We start from the raw sequence: 13767 nt of genomic DNA on the forward strand, positions 1-13767 counted from the left end.
CCCCCATTATCCACACCAAAGGAGAGGAGATGGCTTAGACCAGAAGTGCTAAACCTCTTTGAGCCCAGGGACCAAATTCCATTCCAGAGAAGCTGTTGGGGGCCACATTCCCTTGGTATGCAGAGCTAAAGGCAGAAGGAACAGGGCCCAAATTTCAGCCTGTTGCAGCTTAAAGCTCTTATGGCCAGTAACTATGCCATAGGAGAAGCATTTCAGCCCTTTAGAATGGGGAAGGGGAATGACTGCACAAAAGCAGGGGAAACACCAAACTACCGGTGGTCAGGAGAAAGGGGATGCTATGGGAAGAGGGCATGACTAGCTGGGAAATCCCGGGCATGACTAGCTGGGGAATCCCAGGCAGCTGGATTGGGACATGGCCTCTGGGCCTTAGGTTCTACACCCTAGCCTAGACCAAAGTCAAGGTTTTAATTGCATTTGAAATAAGGTTAAAAGCAGACACATGCACACCTTCAAAGTCTTAAAAGTTGAGCCAGGTCCAAAGATACTGGCAACCTGATTTGCTTCCCAGCCCTGGCCAGCATCCTAACTACACATGGTCTCTGCCCCCCATAAAGATTGTGAGTTTTATCAACATTGTCTCAAGGGTCACCTCCCATAATGCAATGCATTGAGGACTTAACAACACTATCAACATTTGAACAGGTGTTATATAGGTGCAACTTGCAAGTGGATAAATGCATGGATATGTGGTCTGCTTTTCTTGAAACCTGTAATAAACTCTCCCCCATCTTTTTTTTTAAATGAACAGTATGATGGGAAAAAATGATATTCCTATATATGTAATGTTTTTCTTTTCTTTTCTTTTTCATGATTTATTTTTGTTCTGTTTTGTTAATAGTCACAATAAAAAAATGGGGGGATGGACGACATTATCTCAAGGGTCAGAACCACCACTGCATATTGCGATGCAGCCTGAAAGTGATTTTCACCTCTCACTCCTTATGTACACGTACTTTCAAGGAGGAAAATGCGCAGGACGGAGCTGCAAGCAGAGGTTTACCTTCTATGAACTAGAACAGTAGTTCCCAAAGTGGGCGGTACCACCCCCTTGGGGGTGGTGGGATTGCCTAGGGGGGCGTTAAGAGGCAAAGAGGTGGCAGGGGGGGCGCTCAAGGTGTTTTTTCCCCTGAAGCGCCTCTCCAGAAGGTCTTAAAACCCAGGGACATTTTTATGGGAGAAGGTAGTTTGGTCCCAAGCCATATAGGGGAAGAAACCGCACATGTATTAATACCATTTAAGAAGAGTCCTTTTAACGGTGAATTGAAATGTTTCAAAAGCACCAAAATGCTAATGAAGAGACATACCCTGCTTGGTGTGCCCCGCCACGCTGGCTGCAAAACAGAGGCGTTTGCTCTCTTTTCCCTCCCTCGGCAAGCCTGCGGTGGGTGATTCCCATTTAAAGGAGCCGCGTGCAGGGGGCACTGGGCATGAGTTTGTGGAACCAAGGGGGCGGTTACCTGAAAAAAGTTTAGGAACCACTGAACTAGAAGGTTCTACGAACCAATGGTTGTACCCTGACTCTAAGATCTGCAAGCCATCAGTATGAAGATAATCAGATAAACAAACATCCTGCAGATGGCAGCACAACACCTGAAATAGAACAGAGGCCTTGCTTGTTCTGGGGTAGATGTGCTCTGCATTTCAGGTTTGAAGAATGCCCCTACCATCCAGACCAGAGAGGCATCATAAACAATGTCATGGTATCCTGTGTATCCTCCTTTTGACCCAGGCAACACAGCCTAGTTATAGTGAAAGTGCAACAACACTATTGTTGAAAGGGGTGGGGGAGTTCTGAGGGATGTTTATGGACAAAATGAGTAGCTTTGATGAACTGGGGTCAGATAGGTTGTATATCACCCCACAGTACAAGAAAGTTTGTCAGCATAGGATTTTCCCTCACAGAATCCACTCTCCAGCTCTAGTGTGTGTGTGACAAGGACAGCTTCAGTGTGTCAGGGAGGGTGGGTGGAGAAGGAAAAAGTAGTGTGAATCCCCTGCCTGACCCGTGGTTGTGCACCTGTGATTATTTGAAGGAAATGCACTTTTCAATACTCAGAGCACTTTACTGTATTATCCCCTATCTATTAGGCAACTTGTGGGTCACCAGATGTTTTGACCTACAGCTTTCTGGATCCCTCACCATTGACTATGCTAGATGGGGCTTATGGGAGTTGTAGGCCAAAACATTAGGAAGTCCCCCAGCTGCCCACCCCTAAAGAGCAGTGCTCACTTCTTCCTGTCAGTAACAGACCTGGGATGGGGAAAGAAAATTCCAGAACTGGATGACACTTGATGACAGGATTTCTTCTAATCCACTGATATGCAGCTGTTTTCCATAGTTTAAAGAAGCAACTTACTCCTAAGACTGAATAGGATCACAGCCTTAATTGCTTATAGCACAATCTCTGTTTACTTAGAAGCAAATCCAAATGTGTTAAATGGAGGCTATTCCCTGTTAAGTAAGCATATAGTATGCCATATACTATTTCAGCCAGAGACTACACCATAATATGAAGGCATATACACTAACAAATGATTTAACACCAACACTTTGTTGAACTCTACTTGCACCGTTCACCTTCATAATACAGGTTAACAAACCAAATTTGCTGCAAGGGTTTTATTTGAAACTCTAGCTGGGGCAGAGGCTACTAAAGACATAGGGCCCATTCAGAAGACACCTTAAACCACGTCTTTATCCGGGCTGTGTTCAGAGGACACCTTAAACCACGGCTTTAACCACAGTGACTAAGGCTTTTTGCCTTAGTCGCTGTGGTTAAAGGTGTCTTCTGAACACAGCCTGGCTTTTTGGCTTAACCACCGTGGTTAAAGTCGTGATTTAAAGTGTCTTCTGAATGTGGCCATTATGCACCAGGGTGGTCAAACGGTAGCTTGGGAGCCACATGTGGCTTTGTTCAGTTGCTGATCTTGTGCCAATGAAAGAGGGGGTATGCATTTTCTGGGCTCTGGTCCATTCCCCAAGAGGACTAAAGACAGGACAATACCTGTGAGTTGTGAACAGCTGGGAGAGGAAACAGAGAGCACTTGGCCGATAAAAGAGAAAACAAGAGGGTGGGGCAGAGGAGGCTTCTAAGGCCTGGTTATAGTGAGAGGTAAGGTAGCTTTGCCCCATTTTGCCCATGTTGGTGTTGCTGCAATAGACTTTAACACAGCAACCCTCTTGAAGTCATTCTCTTTTTCTTGTGCCCTCTGTACGCTCTGTATTCAGTGGACTTCAACCTTTTGACGCACAGCTTCAGTTAAACTCCTTGCCAAACTCTTCACAGAAACATAGGTCACAGTGAACTTGCTCAGTGGAGATCTCTACTCTCTAATAATGTATAACAAGACAGAGGGGCTGCAGCTGATTTGTCTGCTGTTCATACATAATTTGCAGGACAGCAATAAACTCGCCATAATTGCTGACACAACTGAAATTAGTTTGATGACATTTGTACTATTTACAATTTGAGATAAGTAGTAGCAGCTCTCAAGGTATTCCGAAGAATCTGTAACAATCTTTTCAAAACTGCAATTGCAGTTTTGCCTCACTGGCTGTCCCTTATGGCCTTTTGCAGTCACAAGATGCTTCCATAAGCAATCCCAGGTCATGTAGGGGAGGAATGGCAATTTCTCTTTCACTAGGCTAAGGCTTGCTGGCAGTCAAAAAGACCATAAGACCTGGTGCTGCTAAATCCGGTTTTAGTTACTACATCAAACCAAATTATAATAATGATAAACCGCTTTGGATTAAATGGAATGATTAACCCTCTGCGTCTTCCTCAAGGCCCTTTAGCTAGCATAGATTCCATGCACTTCTGGAACCCTGCAACAAAAAAGCTGCATATTTGTTTTGGCTCAAACAATTTTGAGCCTAAACAACTAGCAGCAGCCAGCAAAGAAAGGATTAAGCATCAGCAGCAGGTCCAAGAAAGGCACAATATTTTCATGGAGGTTAAGCCCTACAGGAATACGCTGAATACATCACACCACACCCGTTTCAGATCATTATGAAAACTAGTGCTGGAAGAAGGCAAGGGTGTGCACAAAGGAGACATTGAGCAGTCTTTGAATCCAGAGTTGGTATCATGGGATAAGCTGTATAAACTAACACATTTCATTTTCACATGTTGTAAAATAGGTGCCAACTGAACTGCATTTTGGTCTGGCAAAGAGGTGTCTGGGTTCTATTCGACAGTGAGTTAGATGGGAATCAGATCCAGCTGTTTCTCTAGAGCACATCGAAGGACTTTCTGCATTATTCACTTTTTTGCTGTTGTAATGAAGGGGATGTAATCCATAGCCAGAGACAAAATTCCTTCTGATTTTGGAAGGATCTGAATTTCACTTGGACATGCATTCATCTTCCATGTGCAGTTCACACACTTTCCTTCAAGTTAGCACTTCAATTGTGGAGATACTGCATTTTCTGAGCATTTTGCACTTAGGAAAGACAGACTGTCAATTGCGGTGAACCGCCCAGAGAGCTCCGGCTATTGGGCGGTATAGAAATGTAATAAATAAATAAATAAATAAATAAATAAATAAGTAAATAAATTATCTTTCCTATAATGGAATGCTGTTACCAATGGAGAGTCCCCATGAAGTTAATAATACAGCCACACCACCTCATGTCTACAATGTGGTACAAACACCCACTCTTTTTTGAATGGGAAATGGGGAGCAAACAACATTTTTACCTTCTACCCCAAAATAGGTCAATACAGGAAACTGCATTGTTGTCAACAGATAAAGACTAGATTATTATCATGGACATTTGCAAAGGATAAATAAATTGCAGTTGGGGCATGCATTGTGAGCGCATGCAGAAAGGCTGGATATTTGCTCATGTCACAATTATTTGTGGCCGCATGGTTTTGCCCACTCCATGTTGTGCTGTTCTATGGGGTTGAACACCTTTTGTATCTCAGAAAGTGTGAATTATCTTCCCTTCCCCTAGAGCTTCAGCTTGTGGGGATGCTGACCAGCTTAGAGGGAGGGTAGCAATTGCATGAAGAAATGGGTTTGTGGCACCACCCTGTCATCTTTATAGACATGAAGCACAGCAAAGCAAGGATGAAGAATAAGAGAATTTGCTCATCGTATTAAATGTTAAAATAGCAAAGCAATTCAAAAAAATTTGAATATAGTTAAAAATCTGAACAAAACTATTTAAATATCTGACTTTTAAAAAGCCAAGTATTCCCCTTAAAAGCATCATCATTATTATTACATCACCAGATAGAGGAGCTTTGATTGTAAACTGATCAAAGACTGATCTCTTCCGGCAGGCCTATCCAGTAGAATTTTAGGATGCTTTTAGGATGTTTTTTAACAGTGTATACTATGTTTTTAATTAGTATTTTATGTATTTTATGCTTGCTGTTGTTCCCCGCCTCGATCCAATTGGAGAGGCAGGTAAGAAATTTATTATTATTATTATTATTATTAAACCTATCTTGGGCCTTGCTATTGCAGATTTGATAATTTAAAATAGGACGTGGCACTGCTTTTATACTCGGTTTTGAAGATCATCAAAAGCAAGAAGGGCGGTAGCAAGGATGGAGTCATTAAAAAAGGAAAAGCAGCAGCCACAGGTTGAAGGCGCTCTCCCAATACTTACAGAATTATGACATTCAAAGTAAGCTCCCGCAAAACTAGCAATTTTTTTTAAAAAAATCATCAGTTCAAGGTAACTGTTTACAAGGAGTAGAATCTTTCCCCAAAGCTCATGGTGATGGAATGGCAGAGGCTCTCCTGACTTATCTCTTTTGAAGACCAATATGATTAAAGAATGAATGCCCCAGTAACTGGATTATGCGAAGAAAAATCCCTAGGATTAGCATGGGCAGATTGATACCATGACTACTCATCACGTGGACTGCAGGTGCCATGCATAACACCCTCATATCACTTTAATCCTAATCCGCCACCCGTCTTGCTGTACTCCTGGGTCTCATGAATAGATTGCCTCTGCCAAATTGTTTACAAAGATTAAACCCCAATATAGTGTTTGAACAAAGCAGTACGGATAATGCATAGATGAACTTTTTACTCTCCACCATGTATATGGATAGTTTTGATTGTTGTAAAACTGGCAACTAATAACCAGCATAAACCTGAAACGGCTTGAGAACAAAGGAGACGTCACAACATTTCAGATTTTTCCCACACTTTAGGCAATGCCATTAATACCTTAGAAGTACATTCTGTTAACATTAGAAATATCTCAAACTTTGAACTCAAGTGCATAAAAACCATAACAATGGACCAGGTATGGTAACTCTTTCTCTAACACTCAGCATTTACAGTAAAACCATTGTGAGCTTCTTCCAAGAGATGTTGAGAGTCATCTGAGAGGGTGTAAAACTAGAAATTCAACAAGGTGTCCTTGTGTCTAGACATATATACCTATGGAATCAATATGAGACAGAAAGGTAGTTAAGTTGTGTAATGTGCATTTTTGCATACATAAACAGAGAAGCCTTCACTTGCTGAACAGTCAAGACCTTCCTTGGACTTGCAGTCGCCTTGCTTGTCCTTCAATATGCATTGAAATGTATTTAAATGTGCTGGAGCGGGAGAAAAATATGTAGGGGAAAGCTGAAGGACAACTCCCCATTCCCAAGGATAAGCAGAGAAAAAAAGTCTGCATGGTCTCTTTTGACATCCTCATCTATGTTTTCAAGCAGTTAGGGGTGATAGTCTAAAGAGTATCAACATCACAAGTTCCCAGTTAATCAATCTGAAAGGTACACCATGTCCAGTTTCGTTCTTACAATCACTAGTGTGGATTAGAATTACCATTCCACACTTAAGGCACTTAAACCCTAGTGCCTGTGTACGTGAAACCGGTGATAGGGGTGACGCTGAGGCAGTTTTAACATACCATTGCCATGACTATTGGTAGTTTTGCTTCGGTGCAACACCCCTTAAAATGTGACTGTTGATACAGATTAGTTAACTAACAGACTTTAGCCCCATTATTTGCTCGTACAATTTTGGAATGGGTTAGACCATAGCAGAATCTCTCCCCACCTTTTAGTGCAGGTGTTTGGGAGCTCTCAAGAGCCTGTTGTCAATGTTGTAATGCACTAAAAAAAAATCCATGATATTGAAGCCTTCAGCAGCAATTGGTTAAACTTCTATGATGTCATAGAATGCCTATTAAGTGTTCTAGCTCATGGCTTTCCCAATACTGAATGCTCAGAACAGATAACTTACGCTGTAAAAATTCCAACGTGCAGAACAGAGTATTGAGCTTCAATAAGGTCCATTTGGCAACTAGGTCCTATTGTGATGGCTGAGATTGGAAGAACTATATAAGCAAGGGGGAGAGCAATCCTATGGCCCATAGATAGCATTTGGGGCTTGAGTAGGGGGCATAGGATAGTTCAGATTCCTGAAGCCAAGGCTGGAGACAGCCCTCTGACCCAGGAGTCCAAGCTCCCCAGCCCCTCACTCCAGTGTGGAGAGAACCATGTTAGCTGGCTCACTGAGGTTGCAAAGCTGATCATGGAGAGGAGGTAAAGGGGGCAGTTCTGTCAGTATGGAGGGGACTGAAGAGGCCAGCTTATAAAGAATCCTCTGGCCTCCTTCCCTCCCACTCCACAAAGACCCAGTGAGAGGAGCAGAAAAGCCCATCTAGCAAAAATGCAAAGCAGGAGGAGCATGGAGGTGAAGATTACCTCCACACGCCTCCCGATAGGATTGCGTCCTAAGTAGCTTTGGCTGTTCCAAAGAGTGCCAAGAGGTCAGGACATAACTCCTTTTTCTGTTTTCAATACAGTGTCCTTAGTAGAAACGAGTACATGGAACTCATTACATTGCGCAAGGAGCATGCCCGAGTCACGCATTCTCTTTTAGGTACTTCTTCTAACGGCCAAGCCACTCTCAGCAGGAAACAGGGAGACTAAGGAGCCCTGAGCCCTCAGAGGTTGGCTAAATGAAAGGGACAGATTACACACTGCATGGGGGGGGGGGGGAGAACTGATGGCGCTGAAAAGATCAAGAACAAAGTAGTGCTTGGGGAAACCATTATCACAGCAACATGAGGGGTTATGAGCTGTTAGAGGAAAGAGATTGTCCTAGCAAGGAGGTGTGTGGTTTGTTGTCAGGGCGCCTGTCCCCTTCATGTCAACTCTTAGAGGCAAGATTTTGGCAGGTGTGGTTTTTCTCCTTTCATTCCATCCTCACCATGCAGGAAGATGCCCCAGATAAAACCCTCCCTTCGGCTGAACTGTTAAAAGATACAGAGTATGGATCTAGAAAACCTAAGGGAGCAGCTGGGCCTAAGGCAAGCAGGGCTGAACTGAATGAACCAATCAAAACCACTGCAGAGTAAAGGAGCTAGAGAAACCCAGGGATGCACCATGCTGCAGAGGCTCCTTCAGAGGGCGCTGCCAGATCAGCATGGTGGGTGGCATCAGGCTTTACTTCGTTTGCCTCACATCTCTATGGTAGCTCTGCCTTTCTGAGCAGCTGCCATCAGTCAGGAAATCAAGCAGGAACCGTGACCTGAAACTAGCCTTACCTTGCCCCCTTTAGGCATCTACTACATACGGACTGGCAAATATTACATCCTTGATTTTTAGATAAACCATAGTTCAAGTAAATAGCATTATACTATGTGGTTTTGTGAAGTGTCTTGAAGAAAGCAGACCTTTAAAATGTTAGTGATTTAGAAATAGCCTTAGACTGTAGAAGATCAAAGTCATATTCTATAGTTATCTGGGGGGAAATATGCAGCATTTTTGCTGTTGTACACATGTGTTGTTCATTCTTATAAAATGACTAAGGGCTGTTTTTCCCCCTTTTCTTTCCAAAACTTCTTATTGATTTGATAGCAAGATCTACTCCTGAGGCATTAAAAAATGCAGGTTGCTTACCTGTAACTGTAGTTCTTCGAGTGGTCATCTATGCATTCACACATATGGGCTTTGCGCCTGCGCAGAGACCAGACCGGAACCTTCTCTAGCTGAGTGGAACGTTTTTGGCGGGAACCCCTCCCCCACGCTACCGCGCATGTCCATGGGGTTCCCGCCCTTACCTCAGTTTACAGGAGTCCGACGTTGTGCCCCCATAAACATGAGAGTAAATAAAATAAAGTACATTCCACAATAAAACAGTGTCATTTGTAAGTCTCACACCACCAAGTGGGGATGGTGGGTGGGTTGTGTGAATGCATAGATGACCACTCGAAGAACTACAGTTACAGGTAAGCAACCTGCATTTCTTCTTCGTGGTCTCTATGCATCACACATATGGGCGAATAGCGAGCTGACATACCTTTGGAGGTGGGTTGGTGCATCATCTGAAGATCTCTGAAAGCACTGTCCTCCCAAATGAGCAGTCCTGCCTCGCACGGGTGTCCAAACTGTAGTGCTTGACAAACGTGGATGGAGTGGACCACGTTGCGGCTCTACAGACTTCTGCCAAGGGAACACCTCTGGTGAAGGCCACCGATGTTGAAACAGCTCTGGTGGAATGAGCCGTCACAGGTTTCACTAACTCTATTTTAGAAATAGAGTAGGCCAATTCTATTGTCTCCACTATCCAGCGTGACAGTCGTTGGCAAGAGACAGGGAGTCCCTTAGAAGGCTCACCATAACAAATAAACAGTTGCTTTGTCTTTCTAAATGTCTCTGTCCTGTCTTTGTAAAAAGCAAGAGCCCTTCTTACATCGAGAGTATGCAAAGAAGACTCAAGAGGTGTAGTTGGATTAGGAAAGAAAGCAGGTAAAGAAATATGCTGGGACAGATGAAAAGTAGACACTACCTTAGGCAGGAAGGCTGGGTCTGTGCGTAGCACAACCTTGTCCTTATGAAAGATAGTGTATGGAACATCTATCCTAAGAGCTTTAAGCTCACTTGCACGTCTTGCTGATGTGATGGCTACTAAAAAGACAGTCTTTAAAGTAAGCAGCCTAAGGTCTGTCGAAGCCATGGGCTCGAAGGGCTTGCGTGTCAATGCTTGCAGCACAACTGACAGGCTCCAAGGCGGCACGATAGTCTTCACAGTCGGTATCGTGTTCTTCAGACCTTTCAGAAATTTCTTGGTTGTTGGATGGGTAAAAGGTGTAAAACCATCCACACCCCGGTGAAAAGATGTAATCGCAGCAAGGTGAACCCTGATGGATGCGAGCTTAAGTCCCTGCTGGAAAAGTGTCAATAAATAATTAAGGATGAAGGGTAAGTGGCAAGATTCTGGTGTTTGATCTTGTACTGAAGCAAAGTTCCGAAATCTTTGCCACTTTGCTGCATAAGTTTTCCTAGTGGAAGGCTTTAGTGCTGCCAATATAATGTGATCCACAGTCAAAGTTCTAGTTGCAGAGGAGGAGTTGTTGTTATCCTCCATGCAGTCATCTTGAGGGTCGACAGATCTGCGTGTCGAACCCTGCCCTGGTGTCGAGACAGTAGCTTCGGTGTCGACGGGAGCCTGATGTAATCCCCTCTCGATAACCGAAGAGCGTGTGAGAACCACGTCTGTCGAGGCCACCACGGCGTGATCAGAATGCAATCGGAATTGTCCATCTGGATCTTGGCTATCACTCTTGTCAACAGTGGAAAAGGAGGAAACATGTACAGGAGATTTCCTCTCCAAGTTCTGGTGAAAGCGTCTCCTAGAGAGCGCTTTCCTCTTCCTGCCCTGCTGCAAAACTTGGCGCAGACTGCGTTGTCCTCGGTAGCGAAGACATCGACAACAGGGCGGCCCCAGTACCGAAAAAGGCTTTCCCGCACTTCGACGTCGAGCTCCCACTCGTGGTCGACATGGAAGGATCTGCTGAGAGAGTCCGCAAAGACGTTCTCCTTGCCGGCTACATGGATCGCAGTCAGGTAAGTCCTTCTCTTTATGCACCAGTTCCATATCCTGAGTGCAGAACGGTTCAGGGGGTGTGATCTTGTTCCACCCTGCCTGTTGATGTATGCCACTACAGTAGTATTGTCTGTCGCGATCAAGACATTCTTGCCCTCGATCATCTGTGCAAATGCTTTTACTGCATTTTCTACTGCCAGGAGTTCGAGATGGTTGATGTGATGCTCCCTCTGTGATCGAGGCCAACGACCCTGAGAGGTTAAGGAGCTGCAATGGGCTCCCCATCCTTCTAAGGATGCATCCGTGGTGATCGTTACCGAAGGCGCCTGTTGTTGGAATGGAACGCCTTCGAGAAGAGTCGACATCGAGAACCACCATTTCAGCGATGCCCTGACTTGCTTCGGTAACGAAAGGTAAGTTCGTCGAGCATTGAGCCTGAGATCGAAAGTTCTTAAAAACCAGGCCTGCAATACCCTCATTCTGAGTCTTGCAAACCTGATGACTGCCGTAGTGGCTGCCATCAGGCCTAATAGTCTCTGGACTGTCCAAGCCGATACTTTCCGCCGGCTCTCGATGTCGATGGCTAACTGCTGCAAGGTGTTTGCCCTGGTTGAAGGTAAGTATGCTCTCCCGTCTCGAGAGGATAGGGTTACCCCTATGAAGTCCAATCTCTGCTGTGGAGTCAAAATGGACTTTTCGTGGTTGACCCACAGCCCCAACGAGTCCAACAGGTTGAGGGTGGTTAGTATATCCGACTGGAGCGCCTCGCTGCTGTCCGCTACGAGAAGCCAATCGTCCAGGTACGGATAAACACAAATGCCTTTCTGCCTTAGGTGGGCGCATACCACCGCCATAACCTTCGTGAAGACCCTCGGCGCCGTGGCCAATCCGAACGGAAGAACGGTGAACTGGTACTGGGACACTCCGATCGAAAACCGAAGGTAAGCTTGATGCGACTTCCTGATGGAAATGTGGAAGTACGCATCCTTCAGATCCACCACTGCAAACCAAACTCCTTTCTGTAGAAGCTGCAGAATTGAAGTAACCGTTGTCATACGGAACTTCCTCGGGGTGATGAACTTGTTCAGCTGTCTTAAGTCCATGATCGGTCGAAGACCTCCATCTTTCTTCGGGACCGTGAAGTAACGAGAGAAAAATCCCTGATTGAGTTCCTCTGCAGGCACGGGAGAGATGGCTCCCTTCGATAGTAAGGTCTGTACCTCGAGCAGCAGAGGAGGGGATGGAGTCGTTGCTTTCACGCCGGAAAAGGGAGGGAGGGCATCGAGCTCGATGGCATAGCCCGAGTTGATGATAGTGAGCACCCAGGAGTCTGTTGTTATTAACTCCCATTGATGGTAATGGGGTGCTAGGCGGTTCGCAAAAGGGGGTGGATCTGGAGCCGAGGAGTCAAACCCGCTGCTTCTTAGAGAAGTCGGGCTGACGCTTTTCCTGTTGGAAACGGCTCTGATAAGGCCGCTTCCTTTGAAGTTGTTGCTGCTGCTGCCTTGGTTGCTGGTATTGGGGCCGTTGTTGTTGTGGAGGAGGTCTTATCCATCTCTTCTGTCGGTATTGAGTCTGTGGAGGAGGAGCAGTAAACCCCATCTTTTTGGCTGTTGTTCTCGCCTTGTAAATAGAGTCCAGCGTCTCGTCAGTCTTTGTATTAAATAGACCTTCGCCATCGAATGGCATGCTCTCTATCCTCCCTTTCGTTTCTTGAGTAAGATTGGCTGATCTGAGCCAAGCGTGCCTCCTCAAAGAAATGGCCCCCATCATCGACTTTGAGTGGCAATCCACCTGATGTCGAGCGGTAGACAATTGCTGCCTTGCTATGGCTGTCGCTTCATTCTGGAATACTCTTGCGAGCTCCTTCTTATCCTCCGGAAGATGTTCGCATAGAGAACCCATCTTTTCCCAAAGGAAAATCTGATATCTCGCCATCGTTGCCTCGTACACCGATGCTCTGATGCCCAAAGATGAGGACGAGTAAACTCTCCTGCCAGTTTGGTCCAATTTCCTCCCCTCTCTATCGACAGGTGCAGAATGAGTCTTTTGTGACTGTCCCTGTGCCGATTCCACTACAATGGAATTCGGCTTAGGATGTTGAAGCAAAAATTGTGCATCCTCTTCCTTAACTTTATAGAGTGTCTCCAATCTCTTTGATGTTGCCTGTGTCACTGCAGGGGTTTTCCATGACAGTTGAGCCGTTTGTTTCAAGGCTTGAGGAACAGGAATGGCCAAACGTTGGTTCGTTGTCGACTGAAAGACATCATAAATTGGGTCGACTACCGATTCATCTGTTTCCTGTATGTCAAGTCCCAATGCTCTGGACATCCTAAGCATATGGTCCGAAAAACGAACCATATCGTCCGAAGGAGAGGACGGGTCTGTATCGTCGATTGCATCGTCAGGTGAAGGGGCAGCTGGAGCAACTGAATGTTCAGATTCAGAATCGGAAGGATAGTTATCCTCTGGTGAGGATAACGTCACCACTTGCAGACCATGTTGATCATCTTGCGGCAGCACAGTAGCAGATGCAGCAGAAGGTATTGCTTGCTGTGCACGGTGTCGAGGCGTCGATACCGTCGACATTAACTGAGCGGATGGAGAAGGCAGAGGCAACTGGCAGACTCTTGTTGTTGGAGGAGGCTGTGCATAATAACCTTCCTGCTGGTAGTAACCTTGATCCCCTTGAAAATATTGTTGAGGACGGTATCTTTCCCAGTCATAATATCTAGACTGGGAATCAGAGTACTGCGATGCCCTGTCCCAATCTGTTCTTGAGGTCCGTCTCGGGGAAGGCTGTACGAGTTCTTGCGGCCTCATAGGTTGCCGAGCGGACGTTACCGACACTGAATCCCGAATTTCACCCTCTGATAAACTTGGAGGACATGTCGGTATCATGGCCGTCGGTACTGACATAGATCTCGGTAC

The 13767-nt window shown here is 45.3% G+C and overlaps 1 protein-coding gene across 1 annotated transcript in view; it reads right to left on the reverse strand.

Moving 5' to 3' along the window:
• Positions 1 to 6176: 6176 nt before the first annotated feature.
• PRPSAP1 (phosphoribosyl pyrophosphate synthetase associated protein 1) overlaps positions 6177 to 13767 on the reverse strand; it is a 37891-nt gene continuing 30300 nt past the window's right edge. Inside the window, exon 11 of the transcript XR_010025193.1 lies at positions 6177 to 6432. The gene's annotated coding sequence lies outside the window, so the exon portion shown is untranslated. The remainder of the gene's footprint in view (positions 6433 to 13767) is intronic.

This window comes from Elgaria multicarinata, chromosome 3 (assembly GCF_023053635.1).
Source record: "Elgaria multicarinata webbii isolate HBS135686 ecotype San Diego chromosome 3, rElgMul1.1.pri, whole genome shotgun sequence".
Classification (NCBI taxonomy): domain Eukaryota; kingdom Metazoa; phylum Chordata; class Lepidosauria; order Squamata; family Anguidae; genus Elgaria; species Elgaria multicarinata.